Here is a 15,585-nt window from a genome sequence, read left to right as displayed (position 1 = left end):
TACACATCTATATTTTTCTATTCTTTCCATTTATAGTTTGTTACAAGATATATATTTATAGTTTGTTACAGTATGAAAAGGCAAAAAGATGATACTGAAAGATGAACCACCCAGGTTGGTAGATGTCCAATATACTACTGGGGAAGAGCAGAGAAATAGATATATAAAGAAGGAAGAGTCTGAGCCAAAGCAGAAATGATGCCCAGTTGCAATTGTTTCTGATGGTGAAAATAAAGTCCCGTGCTATAAAGAACAATACTGCACAGGAACCGGAAAAGTTAAGTGCATGAATCAAGGTAAATTGCATGTGGTCAAACAGGATATGGCAAGAGTGAACATTGACATTTTAGGAATCAGCAAACTAAAATGGAAGGGAATGGGTGAATTTAATTCAGGTGACCATTATGTCTACTATGTGGGCAAGAATACCTTAGAAGAAATGGAGTTGGCCTTATAGTCAACAAAAAAGTCTGAAATGCAGTACTTGGGTGCAATCTCAAAAATGACAGAATGATCTCAGTTCGTTTCCAAGGCAAACCATTCAGCATCACAGTAATCCAAGTCTATGCCCCAACTACTAATGCTGAAGAAACTGAAGTTGAACAGTTCTATGAAGACCTACAAGACCTCCAAGAACACCAAAAAAAGATGTCCTTTTCATCAATAGGGGACTGGAAGGCAAAAGTGGGAAGTCAAGAGATACTTGGATTAACAGGTATGTTTGGCCTTGGAGTAACAAAATGAAGCAGGGCAAAGGCTAATACAGTTTTGCCAAGAGAATGCTCTTGTCATAGCAAACACTCTCTTCCAACAACTCAAGAGATGTCTCTACATATGAACATCACCAGATGGTCAGTACCAAAATCAGATTGATTACATTCTTTACAATGGGAGATGGAGAAGTTCTATACAGTCAGCAAAAACAAGACCTGGAGCTGACTGTGGTTTAGATCCTTACTCCTTATTGCAAAATTCAGTCTCTAATGAAGAAAGTAGGGAAAACTACTAGGCCATTCAGCTATGACCTAAATCAAATCACTTATGATTATACAGTGGAGGTGATGCATAGATTCAAGGGACTAGATCTGGTAGACAGAGTGCCTGAAGAAGTATGGATAGAGGTTCATAACATTGTACAGGAGGTGGTAACCAAAATTGTCCCCGATAAAAAGAAATGCAAGAAGACAAAGTGGTTGTCTGAGAAGGCCTTATGAATAGCTGAGAAAAGAAGGGAAGCGAAACACAAAGCAGAAAGGAAAGATATACCCAACTGAATGCAGAGTTCCAGAGAATAGCAAGGAGAGATAAGAAAGCCTTCTTAAGTGAACAATGCAAACACACAGAGGAAAACAATAAAATGGGAAAGAATAGCAATCTCTTCAAGAAAATTGGAACTACAAAGGGAACATTTCATGCAAAGATGAGCACAATAAAGGACAGAAACAGCAAGAACCTAACAGAAGAAATTAAGAAAAGGTGGCAAGCATACATAGAAGAACTGTACAAAAAGCTCTTAATGACCCAGATAACCATGATGGTGTGATCACTCACCTAGAGCCAGACATCCTGGAATGTGAAGTCAAGTGGGCCTTAGGAAGCATCACTACAAAGAAAACTAGTTGAGGTGACAGAATTCCAGCTAAGCTATTTCAAATCCTAAAAGATGATGCTGTTAAAGTGCTGCACTCAGTACACCAGGAAATTTGGAAATCTCAGCAGTGGCCACAGGAGTGGAAAAGGACAGTTTTCACTCCAATCCCAAGGGAAGGTATTGCTGGAAGAAATATCAACAGCCTCAGATATGCAGACGATACCACTTTAATGGCAGAAAGTGAAGAAGAACTAACGTGCCTCTTGATGAAGGTGAAAGAGGAGAGTGAAAAAGTAGGTTTAGAACTTAACATTCAAAAAATGAAGATCATGGCATCACGTCCAATAACTTCACGGCAAATAGATGGGGAAAATGTGAAAACAGTGTTAGATTTCATTTTCTTAAGCTCCAAAATTAACTTGGATGGGTACTGCAGCCACGAAATTAAAAGACCCTTGCTCCTTGGCAGAATAGCTATGACAAACCTAGACAGGATATTAAAAAGCAGAGGGATCACTTTGAATACAAGGTCTGTATAATCAAAGCTATGGTTTTCCCAGTAGTCTTGTATGGTTGTGAGAGTTGGACAACAAAGAATGCTGAGCACTGAAGAATTGGTACTTTCGAACTGTAGCGCTGGAGAAGACTCCAGAGTCCCTTGGACAGTAAGGAGATCAAACCAGTCAATGCTAAAGGAAATCAACCCTGAATATTCATTGGAAGGACTGGTCCTGAAGCTGAAGCTCCAATACTTTGGCCAACTGATGTGAAGAGCTGACTACTTGGAAAAGACCCTGATGCTGGGAAAGATTGAGGGCAAGAGCAGAAGGGGTGACAGGATAAGATGGTTGGGTGGCATCACTAAGTCAAGGGACACGAGTTTGAACAAGCTCAGGGAGATAATGAAGGACAGAGAAGCCTGGCGTGCTGCAGTTCATGGGGTCGCAAAGAGCTGAGTATGAATTAGTGACTAGACAACAACAAGATATTGAATATAGGATAAACAGACTCATGGACATAGAAAACAATCTTATAGCTACCAAAGTGGGAGAGGGGACAGGGATAAATTGGGGATATAGGATTAACAGATACACACTACCAAAAAAAACTTTTGATCCATTTTGTTATATAATTTAAAAGCATCATTTCAATGCTTAATCATATGAATTATTCCATATCCCATAATGTGAAACCACTGCTTCTCAAGTTAACTTTTTTTGGTTGTCTTTTTTATAATCTTATTAAAAGAGCCCTTCCGTGGCAATTAAAACAGATATCTGAAGCAGATGGGTTTCTGTGGGGCAGATGGACTGACCCAGCCAACTGGGTGAGCTTCCTTGCCAAAATGTGCTGTGTAAGACCCACTCATGGGAGGATCTGTGATATTAGGTTCACCGATTACAATGGCGGCATCATAAATAGCACTGCTATAATGTACTCAGGGCTTTCCTGGTGGCTCATATGGTAAAGTGGAGAAGGCAATGGCACCCCACTCCAGTACTCTTGCCTGGAAATCCCATGGATGGAGGAGCCTAGTAGGCTGCAGTCCATGGGGTCGCTGAGAGTCAGACACGACTGAGCGACTTCACTTTCATGTTTCACTTTCATGCATTGGAGAAGAAAATGGCAACCCACTCCAGTGTTCTTGCCTGGAGAATCCCAGGGATGGGGGAGCCTGGTGGGCTGCCGTCTATGGGGTCGCACAGAGTCGGACACGACTGAAGCGACTTAGCAGCATATGGTAAAGAATCTGCCTGCAATGCAGAAGACCTGGGTTCGATCTCTGGGTGGGGAAGACCCCCTGGAGATGGGAATGGCAACTCATTCCAATATTCTTGCCTGGAGAATTCCATGGATAGAGGAGCCTGGTGGGCTACAGTCCATGGGGTCACAAGGAGTCAGACATGACTGAGTGACTAACACTTTCACAATGTACTTAAATGTGAAAGAGCTAAAGTGTGCAGGATAACTAATAGGAAATCAGAATACAGGAAGAAAAATAAACCCTGCAGATACTGCAAGTAATAAATTCAAAGGAATTTAAAGATTGAAGCTATTGGCATGGCAGGAACTATTGCCAGCAGTGAAGGGTACATGAAAGACGGGAACATCTGAGCTGGAGCTTAAAGGGTCTAGTGAGCATGGGTGGGGAGGGGAGGGAGGAGAAGTCGGGGTGGCGCTCAGCCCAGCAGGAGCAGAGGTAGCCTGGATGGACACAGGACTGGAGGCTTGAAGTGGGTAGAGGTGATGGATATTGTTGGTGAGATATGAGAGGTGAAGTGGCCTGTGCGCAGAAGAGCCTAAAATCCTGAGAGGATTGTGGCTTTAATTCAGCTGATGACATTGTAGGTTTCTGAACATAATCAAAGCGTGTGTTGTTTAACAGAGCTCTTGCAGGCTGCAGCATAAAAATGAACTGGGAGGGAGGAAGCTGAAAGAGGAAGTAGCGTTCCCTTATGACAGAGGAGAACAAGACCATTGAAGGACGGTTTAACCTAGTGCTGTGCTTCCAAGAAGGGCAAATTTCTAAATTACCAAAGTTAAAGTCATTGATTTTATTTTTCATATATTTGTGCAGAGGCATTAATTCTATAAGCAACTGTAATGGACCCAATCCATTGTTTAATCACTGTCATAATTCAGAAATGACTTGCTTGCTTTCTTTGAAAATAACCTGTGTATGTCAAGGGCCTATAACCACATATATTGTTTATTGCAACATCAGAAACAACTGTACGTTTTGGGAGTATTTCCTCCTGGGAGCAGTATGGTGGGGGCTGTGTGAGGTGGTGGCAGGGCTCAGTGGTCACTGCAGGGAGTCCTGAGGGGGTGAGCAGGGGAGGGGCACAAGGAGAGGTCATGTGCGCTCATCCTAAGCCCCTGTGGGTTAGGGTTAAGTGCTCTCGACAGACTTGACCCATTTCAGTGACTTGTCATTCTCAAGGAGAGAGTCTCAAATGCCACCATCTCATCTTATAACCCTTTCTCATGGCACCCAAATCGTGGCCATCAAGTCCTGCTCTAAGATCCAAGTCAGTAACATATATTAAAGAAATTTCTGCTTTCCCCAGATGTGAAATATAACATGAGTCCTTAGTGAAGTCATTTGAGGGGGGGGTTGCATCATGTAACATGGAAATGATCTGCCTTAAAACCTCTTTGCCTGTTCAGCTCCATGAAGCCCCACGGTGCCTAGTAGCGGCTCCTCCAAATCTCTTCCAACCCTGTCTCTAAGTCTTCAGGACCCTCTGGCCTTTTTACATTGCTTTTGCTTCTCCTTCTCTCCCTATTGCTTCTGAAAGTTTTCCTTTGCAGAGAACTCAAGCTTTTTATTTATTTATTTTCTTTCTTTTGTCTGCTGCTGCTGCTGCTAAGTCATTTCAGTCGTTTCCAACTCTGTGCGACCCCATAGACGGCAGCCCATCAGGCTCCCCTGTCCCTGGGATTCTCCAGGCAAGAACACTGGAGTGGGTTGCCATTTCCTTCTCCAATGCATGAAAGTGAAAAGTCAAAGTGAAGTCGCTCAGTCGTGTCTGACTCTTTGCAACCCCATGGACTGCAGCCTACCAGGCTCCTCCATCCATGGGATTTTCCAGGCAAGAGTACTGGAGTGGGGTGCCATTGCCTTCTCCGTTCTTTTGTCTGCTGCTGCTGCTGCTAAGTCGCTTCAGTCGTGTCCGACTCTGTGCGACCCCATGGATTGCAGCCCACCAGGCTCCCCCGTCCCTGGGATTCTCCAGGCAAGAACACTGGAGTGGGTTGCCATTTCCTTCTCCAATGAATCAAAGTGAAAAGTGAAAGTGAAGTTGCTCAGTCGTGTCTGACTTAGCAGACTGCAGCCTGGACTGCAGCCTACCAGGCTCCTCCGTCCATGGGGTTTTCCAGGCAAGAGTACTGGAGTGGGGGTTCTTTTGTCTAAATGTACATAAATCAGTGTAAGGCCTCTAAGTATTTTTCTTCACTTTACTCCTTCCATGAAACAAAGGCCAGGAAACTGAGCAACTCAGCTGAAGAATCTTTCTTAGAAAGCTGAGGAGAAGATGGTGAAAACTGCGTTTGCCTAATAGTGTACCTGCCTCACAGATGGGGGGTGACCCATATTACTAAGAGGCTGGAACTTTTTAATCCAGATTATCTGCAGATTAACTCAAGCAAAGATGATCTCTGGAAAGTAGAAAGCTGATTACAGCTAGCAAATCAATGGGCTCTAAACCCTAGTGGGTGCCTAAAAAAACTCTGACTTCAAATGAACTGGCTCCTTTCCTGAAGTTTTCTGCCGCTTGGAAGCAAGTGTTTGGATGTCCTGATTTACAGGATGTAAAGACTCATGCCCCAGGCCAGAGCCCTGAATGCTGAGCAAGGCCACCTTGCTTCCCGTGGTTGTAGTTTAACGCCAACCATTTCAGAAATTTCTGCGTGTTATTTGAGGACTGAACGGTGACTTGCTCTCAGCCTCCTGCTCTCTAGTGTCTGTCATCAAACCCCAAACATTACTATATCCAGCATCCACATCAGGTCCCCACGTTATGACAATGAGAGGTGGCTGGGTGAGATCTCACTTCTGAAAATAACTGGGGCTTTCCTCAGTGTTTCTAGGCATCCATAAGGAAATCTTTCTCTCCTGCTCTTCCTTGGGCCTGTGGGTCTGTTTTCTTTTACACTGTCCTTGTCCCTCTGTCTGTCTCACAGTTGTACATACTCCTGGCTACATGTCTGGGTGTCTGTATTATACAGCTTTGTCCCAGTTTGTCTTTGTGGTTTCTTCAGGAATTCCTTGAGCACAGAAAATAACTCTTCCCTTTAGCCATAAAGAGATGGGTAGTAAGGCTGGCAATGGACATCTATAAAAAGGATTTCAGCAGTTCACGCTAACATGTTTAAGGATCAAGACACTACTAAGAGAAGGGGTTAACTGTATATTAAAATTATTCCCAGATGCCAGAGAGATTAGATGGAGGACACATATTTTAACTGAAAATCAGTAAGGATTTGTCTCCTTATTTTTTACCAATAATTTGCATTTATGAAAAGGGAAAATTATATAAGGATGTCAGTATTTTGAAGAATAGTGTGCTTTAATAGCCAGAAGGAACTTTAAAAATTACCTTGAGCAGCTCCCCAGCCCTGAGGATAAAGACTGCAGCTCACAGCAATGGAGTAACTTGCCCAAGGTTCTTCTGACCAGTGGTCAGAGCTTCTGTGTCAGGGATCTAACATGTGCCAGATGTTATTCTAGGTCCCAGGTATGTCACAAATGAGGTCAAGGTTGCTGGGTTTTTTTGGTTTAAACATCAGAGGAGGCAGATAATAACAAATGAACAAGACATTTTAAACAGTGAAGACTCCTTTGATGTTATCAAGGGAAGGTCATGATAGAGAGATGGAAAGAGGTTCTGAAGACAGGACCTTGGTGCTGGGGCCTCGGTCATGAGACGTGCTAGTCTGGTAGAGGGGTGAAAGTCTGAATGTGTGGGGCGCCAGAGCACTCTCATGCCTCCAGATAAAGCACCCTTTTCAGTGCAACCAAGGATGGAAGGTTGTTATCTCCTTAGGATGGCCCCTGAAAGGTAAGTAAAACCCATATTAAGGATATTCTATACATAAGAATCATACAAATAAGCACCTACCATAAATAGCAACAGTCCTAGAGACTTAAAATCTTTTATTTACACAGCATCCATTCCCTGCCTTTGAGCATCTTAAAGCCTGGTGAACTGCTTCTCATTGCAAAAAAAAAAAAAAAAAAACCAACTTCCTGGGCTTTGACAGTTACTCTGAAATCTATCCAGGATGCAGAAATGGAGGCAGCTAATGTGACTTAGGCAGGTTCTGATCAAGATCCTGTCCTCTTCTAAAAAAGAGTCATTGTACCCAGGACTTTGGCTTCATGTTTTATCTACCATACATATTGAGGTTTAATTATATAATTACACTTACACAGTACAACTATGTGTGTATATATATATATATGTATACACACACACACACAGCACATAATATTGATTCTAAGACTGATACTAATCACTGGAAATAAATGAGAAGAATCAGTGAAATGTCAGTGAGCAACTGCCAACACTGCAAAGCATTTTTTTTCTTTTTAAAAATAAAAATTTGGCTAAATACATTGGGATTGAACATGAAGAAGTCAAGCTTCAATTTGATCATTATTCTTCAGCCTGTGATCATCTAAGGAGCCACTAAGATATGAATTAATACATATTTAGTGCTGATAATAAAAAATACATTTTGTTTAAAGTATTATCTCCATGCCTATTTTCAGAGAAAATTTCTCCTAGATTATGTGGGCTTCACATTACAATTGAAGAGGGGAAAACAGATGCCTTCGATACTCATGTTTAAATTTTGGAGACAGGGGAAAGGATGGGAGAAGGGATAGGTAGGGAGTTTGTGAACATGTACACACTTCTATATTTAAAATGGATAACCAACAAGAATCTAATTTATAGAACATGCAACTCTGCTCAAGGTTATGTGGCAGCCTGGATGGGAGGGGAGTTCGGGGAGAATGGATACATGTATATGTATGGCTGAGTCCCTTCCCTGTTCACTTGAAACTGTCACAACATTGTTTGTTAATCCACTATATTCCAAAATGAAATAAAAAGTTTTAGAAAAGTTTGAAGAAAAGGGCTAGTTTAAGACAGGGTATTTTTTTTTCTTTGTTTTTAAAAACAGGTTTAACAGAGATGTTGTGATTGTTTAAGACATTTCCAAAGGATCTTTACAATGGTTATGAAATTGTTTTCCATCTCACTGCAATAACATTCCATAAATTGTCGAGGGGGATGGGGTGACCGTAAAGAATCTAGAAGAGTTTCGTAGCCTTGAAAATGCGAAAAATCCACATGGCCTTATCTTTCTCCAGGAAGTGGGGGTTTGTATCCAGTCACGATGCGCAAGCCAGAGTTGGGTGAGCTGCTTGCTACTCCAGAACTTGGCAATACAAGGCGATCTGATTGTCACAAAGCGTAGAATTTCTCAGAAAGTGTGAGCGGTGGAAGGGTGAGAGTGTGAATGTACCCTTCCTGGAGTAAAGCAGGACCTCCAAGGCTTCTCTGCGCTTTCCACTGAGCTTACTATCCAAGAATAAAGCATGAGGTGCCAAGGATGTGAATTCCCACATGCGGGCGTGTTAAGGAGAAGGCAGAAGCTCTGTGAAACTGATCAAGGCTTCACAGATGTTCTCTTTGGATCCAGTTTGCAGTGCTATGGGAGTCTCTACTGTATTTCTTTCTCAATCCAAGTCTGGCTATGGAGAGGGGAAGAATGTCACCCTTAGGCCAAAGGAGAGGAGCTTCAGAGGGCCACTCAGACAGTGGACTTCGTGTCGGGCACACTCCATCCCCAGGTTTGACCCGGTGCCCTGGAGTTGGCAGAGAAAAGATGAGTGCACCTCCTCGGGAGTGAATTAGACTGCGGAGTGAGAGTGACTGCTCTCCATGGATCGGGTGTGGGTTTCATAGGGAGAGCCAGCTTGGCCATGAGGACAGTCTGGAGTGGCACAAGGACACCTCTGAGGCACACGCTTCTGAAGCCCGAAGGCAGAGGGGTGTAAGCGGATGGCTCGAACAGAGGCATGGTCTGTTCAAAGGCACTGGGGCATGGGGCACAGCTGGGTTTTCTGAGGAAGTTTTCCAGGTGTCCCACACAAATAAAAGTCAACCTCAGATATCGCCCAAGGCCAAAGGGCACTGACACCAATTTACTCTGTACTTTTTCTCTCTAAACCCTACTCCGGGGCCTAGTCACAGGGCAGGTCAGAACAGGAACTGGTGGTGGGAGGACAGCTGACCTGGTAGAACTCTGGTGGTGAGATCGGGGAAGCAGACCTGGATGGAGTGATGGGGAGACAACAGTTTTAATTTTAAATGAGTTAGGAGTTTTGTTACTGTATCAGAACAGATAGAACTCTGTGTCAACCAGACCAGACTCGATAATGTTTGAAGGTGACCAGAGAACTTTTCTCATCTAAGCATCCTTAGAAACCAGAGACATCCCTAAGATTTCATATCAGGTTCAGGAGAGCATGGCTGAGGGAGTTTACCAGGCAGAGAAAAATAAAATGAATTCGGCTTTTGGATCAATTAGTAAGCTGGTTTCCTGACTGGAATACACACTGAGATTATGTGGCTTTTGGTTTCCAAGGAAAAGGTCAAATGCTGATGACCAGTGATGGTATTTGCTCTACTTGCATTCTCTCTGAGACAGTGTCTGTAAAGCGCTTAGCACAGCACAAGCCCTCCATAAACAATAGCATTATTATGCTAGTTATCTTTATTATTGCAGGCATCTGATTTAAGACATCTCCAATGAGACTCTCAGCACTTCTCAACCAGCAGGTTAACAAGCAGGGAATAGTTCCAGACCTCAGTAGAGGGAGCTCTGAACCCATCCCTTCACAGGCCAAGGGATGGTGGTCCCTTCCCCTGGAAAAACAATTTAAGTGATGTATTTTGGGGAAGTACCATGGCTGAGCAATCAGGTCATCCTGACTTGGAATCTTGGCTCCACACTCAGTAGTGGGACAAATGATTAACTTCTCTGTACTTCAACTTTCTCATGTTTAAAAAAATCCCAAAATAACATGTACCTACTGTGGGGGGATTAATATCTACTTAATTGGACTGATGTGCATAGTGGGAAGTCCATTTGTTTGCTTTCTTCTTCCAGTTCACCTAGCCATGGTCCTCTTTTTAAATGCTTGAAACTCCTCTATAAAAGCCCCTTTTTCTTAAACTTTACTGCTCTGTGCCCTGTTTCCTCCACTTACTTGGGAAAGTGGCTTAATAAATAGATCTCTACTAAGGCAGAAATGAATGATCATTGCTTAGACTGGAGATGACCTTTTAAAAGAGAAATCTGGAAGACAGAGAGGAGAGAAGAAATCTGAGATCCTGAAATTTCATGCTTGTGCCAAGCTGATGGGGAAGATTGAGGGATGGAAGGAGCATATGAAGCACCCCCAGCAGGCTGGGGGTGTCCCCTCATGACAGAACTATTTTTCTCCCAGGTGAGTATCCAACTCTTACAGCCAGTGACTGGCTACCTGCTCTGTATGCCTCTGCACCCAGCTCTAAACTCGGACTGAGCTTTGCAACAGAATCACACTGGGTCTTTGTAAATCAGAGAGGAAGGTATGCTAGTCGAGAGAGAGGTGGCTTCTCAAACCCCAAACCAGACAGATTTCAGTTTCACTCACCAAACATACCCCCAATGAGAAGATGGCACTGAAATAGAAGGGTGGATGAAAAAAAAGAAGATGAAAAGTTTGCAAAGAGGAGCAGAAGACGAAGAGATGAAAAGTCCCCCATTTTAAATGCTCACGGTTGTCCTTGAACTCTTTATCTGCCTTCCTCGTGAGTTAATACTTATTTCTGTTGGATCAGCACACAAGCTAAAATCTGCCAGGTACCCAGCCAGTGACAGGAGGTCACAGCCTAATGCCTCTCCACGCCGTTTAATCTGGAGCTGGCATTTGGCAGTGTTTGTGGGGACTTAACTTTAATTAATTGACTCCTTAGGAATCGAGCTGACACAGTTTCCCTTTCATGGATTTTATAAAGTTGAAAATTTTTTCCTCAGAGGAGCTCACAGTGCTCTAAACCCCTGGGTCTGCAGAGGAAGCCATCACAAGTCTTCTCTCAGAGGGTCACTCTCTTCACACAACAAACACAAGGTTATTCATCCTCATGAGAAACTGAAGGTTTTAAAGGATAATCAGAGGGATAATTCAGTGAAGAGACTGAAGAGAAATAAAAATACTATAACTGAGCTGTGGCCCCTGAACATTCTCCTCCTCTCCTTTAGGAAACTTTCTGGTGACTTCCTTCCGCATCACATTGAACTCTGTTGCATGATTTAGTTCTGCTGAAGAAACCTCAGCACCCTCCCGCTCCCTGCCCCATCTCAACCTCTCCCCAGAGGTTCTGAGCCCACATAAGTCGGCAGTCATCCCTAGTCTGAAAGTACATGTGACCTCACGCTGGAGGCAGGAGTTGCAGCAGCTGGCTGAGTTGCAGTCTCCTTGGGGTCCAAGAGTGTGTGAACATGTCTGCAGAGCAGAGGATGGACTGCCAGGCTCTGCTTTCCTGTCTAACCAGGGCCCCAGGGTGAGAAGGTGCCTTGGAAGCAGAGTGAGTCATGCTTCAGGCATTGCACAGAGCTCTGGGGAGGCACTGGGGGAATCTGTAATTGCCCCCAAGGGTGTTGACATATGTCTCAGGGAGGGGGCTGAAATGAGGTGAGGTGAAAGCTGAAGACCTAGAGACAAGGAGCTGGTAGCAGAGTCGACACTGATGGAAGACTTAGCGGGCACAGTGCCTGCCTGGATGTGGCTTTGCTGGCAACCACCTTGCTGGATGTTAGTGCCTTGGCCAGGTGGGAGCTGCAGTGGTAGCACTCTGGTGCATGTCTGCAGTGCCATGCCTCTCGTGGGCATGGTCAACAGTAATGGACATCGGGCTGCAGTGGGAAGTCAGCCAGGACAAGAGGTGGCTCCCGAGTGAACAGCAATAATACCTGTGAATACTGTGAGAAGTGAAAACTACAAATTCTGAAAGAACTGCCTCAGGAAGCAGGTGCAAGACCACTCTGAGAATTCTCAGAAGTATCAAGCTGTAGTCTGGGAGTTCCCCAGGCCTCACAGAGCTGAATCAGAGAAATGCTATGTAATGGCATTGTCTTAAGACTCTTGCTATTCTAGGCTGCTGTGTTATAGGAAATCAAGCCTTTGTGTATTAGGTTAGTGGCTCTACATTGTGATTGTTGATGGTGGGCCACGGGGATGAGACAGCTGGAATGCTGAGTGAGAAGTCTGCTAGGTAAGGAAGTGGCTGGGCCCTGGAACTGGAAGGCAGAGAGACCCAGTGTGGTCCTTGACTTTCCCTTCTCTTTGAGGTGGTGGCTAGGCTGTATCAGCAGCACCACTGTTTCTGTGGAGCCAGGCCTATCCCCACGCTTCTAGTAAAACAGCACTGGGGACTCATTTTCTGGAGTAGACTAATTGAGCCATGGTAGCAAGTGGTGTTTGCATAGGGGGATACCAGAGCATGTGTTAGACTATCGTATACCTCTAGCCCAGCTACTTTAGCATCATGGCATGGTGGCCTTGGGATGGTGACTAGGTTTTTGTGTAGGGCAGGGACCTGTGTCTCCAGAGAGTTATAGGGCTGAGAGCAATCTTAGCTGAACAAGACACCAGTGCTTCTGTCCTCTGAATGAGGAGAAATTCTGATCAGGTCAGCTTTGGCAGATGTGCTGTGGTCTCTTCAGTAGGCAAAGACTCCACTGGCACAGTGGAAATAACAACCTCTGCAGCTGAATCCCCGACTATTTGACCGACTGCTATAGACTGAATGTTTGTATCCCCTCAAATCCATATGTTGAAACTCTAAAACCCAAGGCAATGGCATTTGGAGGTGGGGTCTTTGGAAGATGATTAGATGATGAGAATGGAGCCCTCATGAATGGGATTAGTGCTCTTATAAAAAAGGCTCCAGAGAGCTCCTTCAACCCTTCCACCATATAAAAACAAGAGAAAAGGCCCTCTATGAACAAGAAAGCTATGAAAAATCTATACTTCATACTAAAAAGCGGAGACATTACTTTGCCAACAAAAGTCCACCTAGTCAAAGCTATGGTTTCTCCAATAGTCATATATGGATGTGAGAACTGGACCACAAAGAAAGCTGAGTGCCGAAGAATTGATGATTTCAAACTGTGGTATTGGAGAAGATTCTTGAGAGTCCCTTGAACTGCAAGGAGAACAAACCAGTCAATCCTAAAGGAAATCAGCCCTGAATATTCATTGGAAGGACTGATGCTAAAGCTCAAACTCCAATACTTTGACCTCCTGATGCAAAGAACTGACTCATTGGAAAAGACTCTGAGGCTGGGAAAGATTGAAGGCAGGAGGAGAAGATGATAGAGGATGAGATGGTTGGATGGCATCACCGACTCAATGGACATGAGTTTGAGCAAGCTCCTGGAGTTGGTGATGGACAGGGAAGCCTGCTGCAGTCCACAGGGTTGCAAGGAGTCGGATACGTCTGAGTGGTTGAACTGACTGACTGATGAACAAGGAGGCAGGCCTTCACCATTCCCCAAATATGCCAGAACCTTCATCCTGGGCTTTCCAGCCTCCTGAACCACGAGAAACAAATGTTTGTCGTTTAAGCCACACAGTCTTTGGAATTTTTGTTACAGTAGCCTGAAAGGACTAAGATTCTGACCAAGGAGAGTATTTCATTTACTCATCTGAAAGGGTTGCTCATTTAAATGGACTGAATTTAACCGAATTGAATGGACTGAATTTAATTCACTGGACTGAATAAATACCTCTTGAGTCTTGGAACTTCTTTCAGGAAAAAAGATCTCCAAGATGGAACTCTCTTCCATGGGTAGATTGAGGGATGAAAGTAACTGAATTAGAATTTTAAAAAGAATGATACCTTACTAGATTACACTGGTCAGAATGACCAATAAAAAGTTTACAAATAACAAATGCCAGAGAGGGTGTGAAGGAAAGGGAACCCTCCTACACTGTTGGTGGGATTGTCAATTGGTACAGCCACTGTGGAAAACAGTATGAAGGTTCCTCAGATAACTAAAATACAATTACCATATGATCCAGCAATCCCACTCTTGGGCATATATTCAGACAAAATTATAACTAAAAAAGATACATGCAGGCAGCCATATGTTCATAATAGTATTATTCACAATAGCCAAGACATGCAAGCAGCCCAAATGTCCATCAACAGATAAATTGGTAAAGAAGATGTGTTTCAAATATACCATGGAAGACTACTCAGCCATAAAAAAGAGTGAAATAATGCCATTTTCAACAACATGGATGCACCTAGAGATTATCATACTAAGTGAAGTAAGTCAGAAAGAGAAAGATAAATACCGTATAATATCATTTATATGTGGAATCTAAAATATGGCACAAATAAATCTATCTACAAAACAGAAAGAGACTCATGGAGATCAGACTTATGGTTGTCAAGGTGGGGGGTTTGGTGCTGGGAGAGGAGGGATGGAGTGGGAGTTTGGGATTGGTAGATATAAACTATCACATTTGGAATGGCTACACCACAAGATCCCACTGTATATCACAAGGAACTATTATCCAATCCCCTGGGATAAACCATAATGGAAAATAATATTTTAAAAAACAATGTCTATATGTGAACAACTGAGTCACTTTGCTGTACAGCAGAGACTAGCATACTCTTGTAAATCAACTATATTTCAATTAGAAAGAAAGAATGGTACCTTATTTTGTTTCCCAAGCTGGTAAATAGTACAGAATGATCCCATACATCACTGCAGATTATTGGGAAGCTAATAAATGTATGTGTCCACTCAACTGCTGATTGCCTTCAGTGCTGATGCAATGGCCTCAGGAGAACTTTGAAGAATTTGAGAAATCCGTAGTTCCTGCTGGGAGCTGTGCTCATGTAAAGATACAGAAGAGCCTGCAAACACAAGATAGACAAGTGAGAAAACAAGTTTGAAGCTCGTCTTCATGAATTAATTATAAAATGCCTGAAGTAGAAGATCAGATCTGGTTTGAAAAATAAAAATGTCCTGCAGTTTAAATCACTGAGCTGTCCCCATCAGCTTCTAGAAATGATCTCTGAACTCAGTCTTTCTTTTCACAGTCCTTGTGAAATAATGAATCACTTCTCAAAGATGACGGCTGGATAAAATAAGAGATGAAACAACAAATAAGAAGATAAAAACATTTTCTTCCAGGAAAAATGAAACCAGGCACCTTCAAATCTCATAGACTTCGCTGTAAAAAGTTTTCCTTCTTAAATCGTTATAGCACATATTTGCTTAAGTTTTGCTACATGTCCAGGACCAAGATTTAAGAATGAGTTGTGGTCTTATTTCAAACTTTTCTCAGCTAATGCAATGATCCATAACACAATGGCTTTATTTTTTCACATACTCTCTTCTGAAAC

At 43.2% G+C, this 15,585-nt stretch overlaps 1 long non-coding RNA gene across 1 annotated transcript in view; it reads right to left on the bottom strand.

The window, feature by feature from the left end:
* The window catches only part of LOC107132618 (uncharacterized), a 310,093-nt gene that overhangs the window by 64,385 nt on the left and 230,123 nt on the right, over nt 1-15,585 (bottom strand). Inside the window, exon 2 of the long non-coding RNA XR_003035550.2 lies at nt 14,891-15,093. This is a non-coding gene — a long non-coding RNA (uncharacterized lncRNA). The remainder of the gene's footprint in view (nt 1-14,890; nt 15,094-15,585) is intronic.

Source organism: Bos taurus, chromosome 7 (assembly GCF_002263795.3).
Source record: "Bos taurus isolate L1 Dominette 01449 registration number 42190680 breed Hereford chromosome 7, ARS-UCD2.0, whole genome shotgun sequence".
NCBI classification, from domain to species: domain Eukaryota; kingdom Metazoa; phylum Chordata; class Mammalia; order Artiodactyla; family Bovidae; genus Bos; species Bos taurus.
The sequence above is the reverse complement of the archived record's forward strand: the minus strand, read 5'-3'. Positions and strand labels throughout refer to the sequence as shown.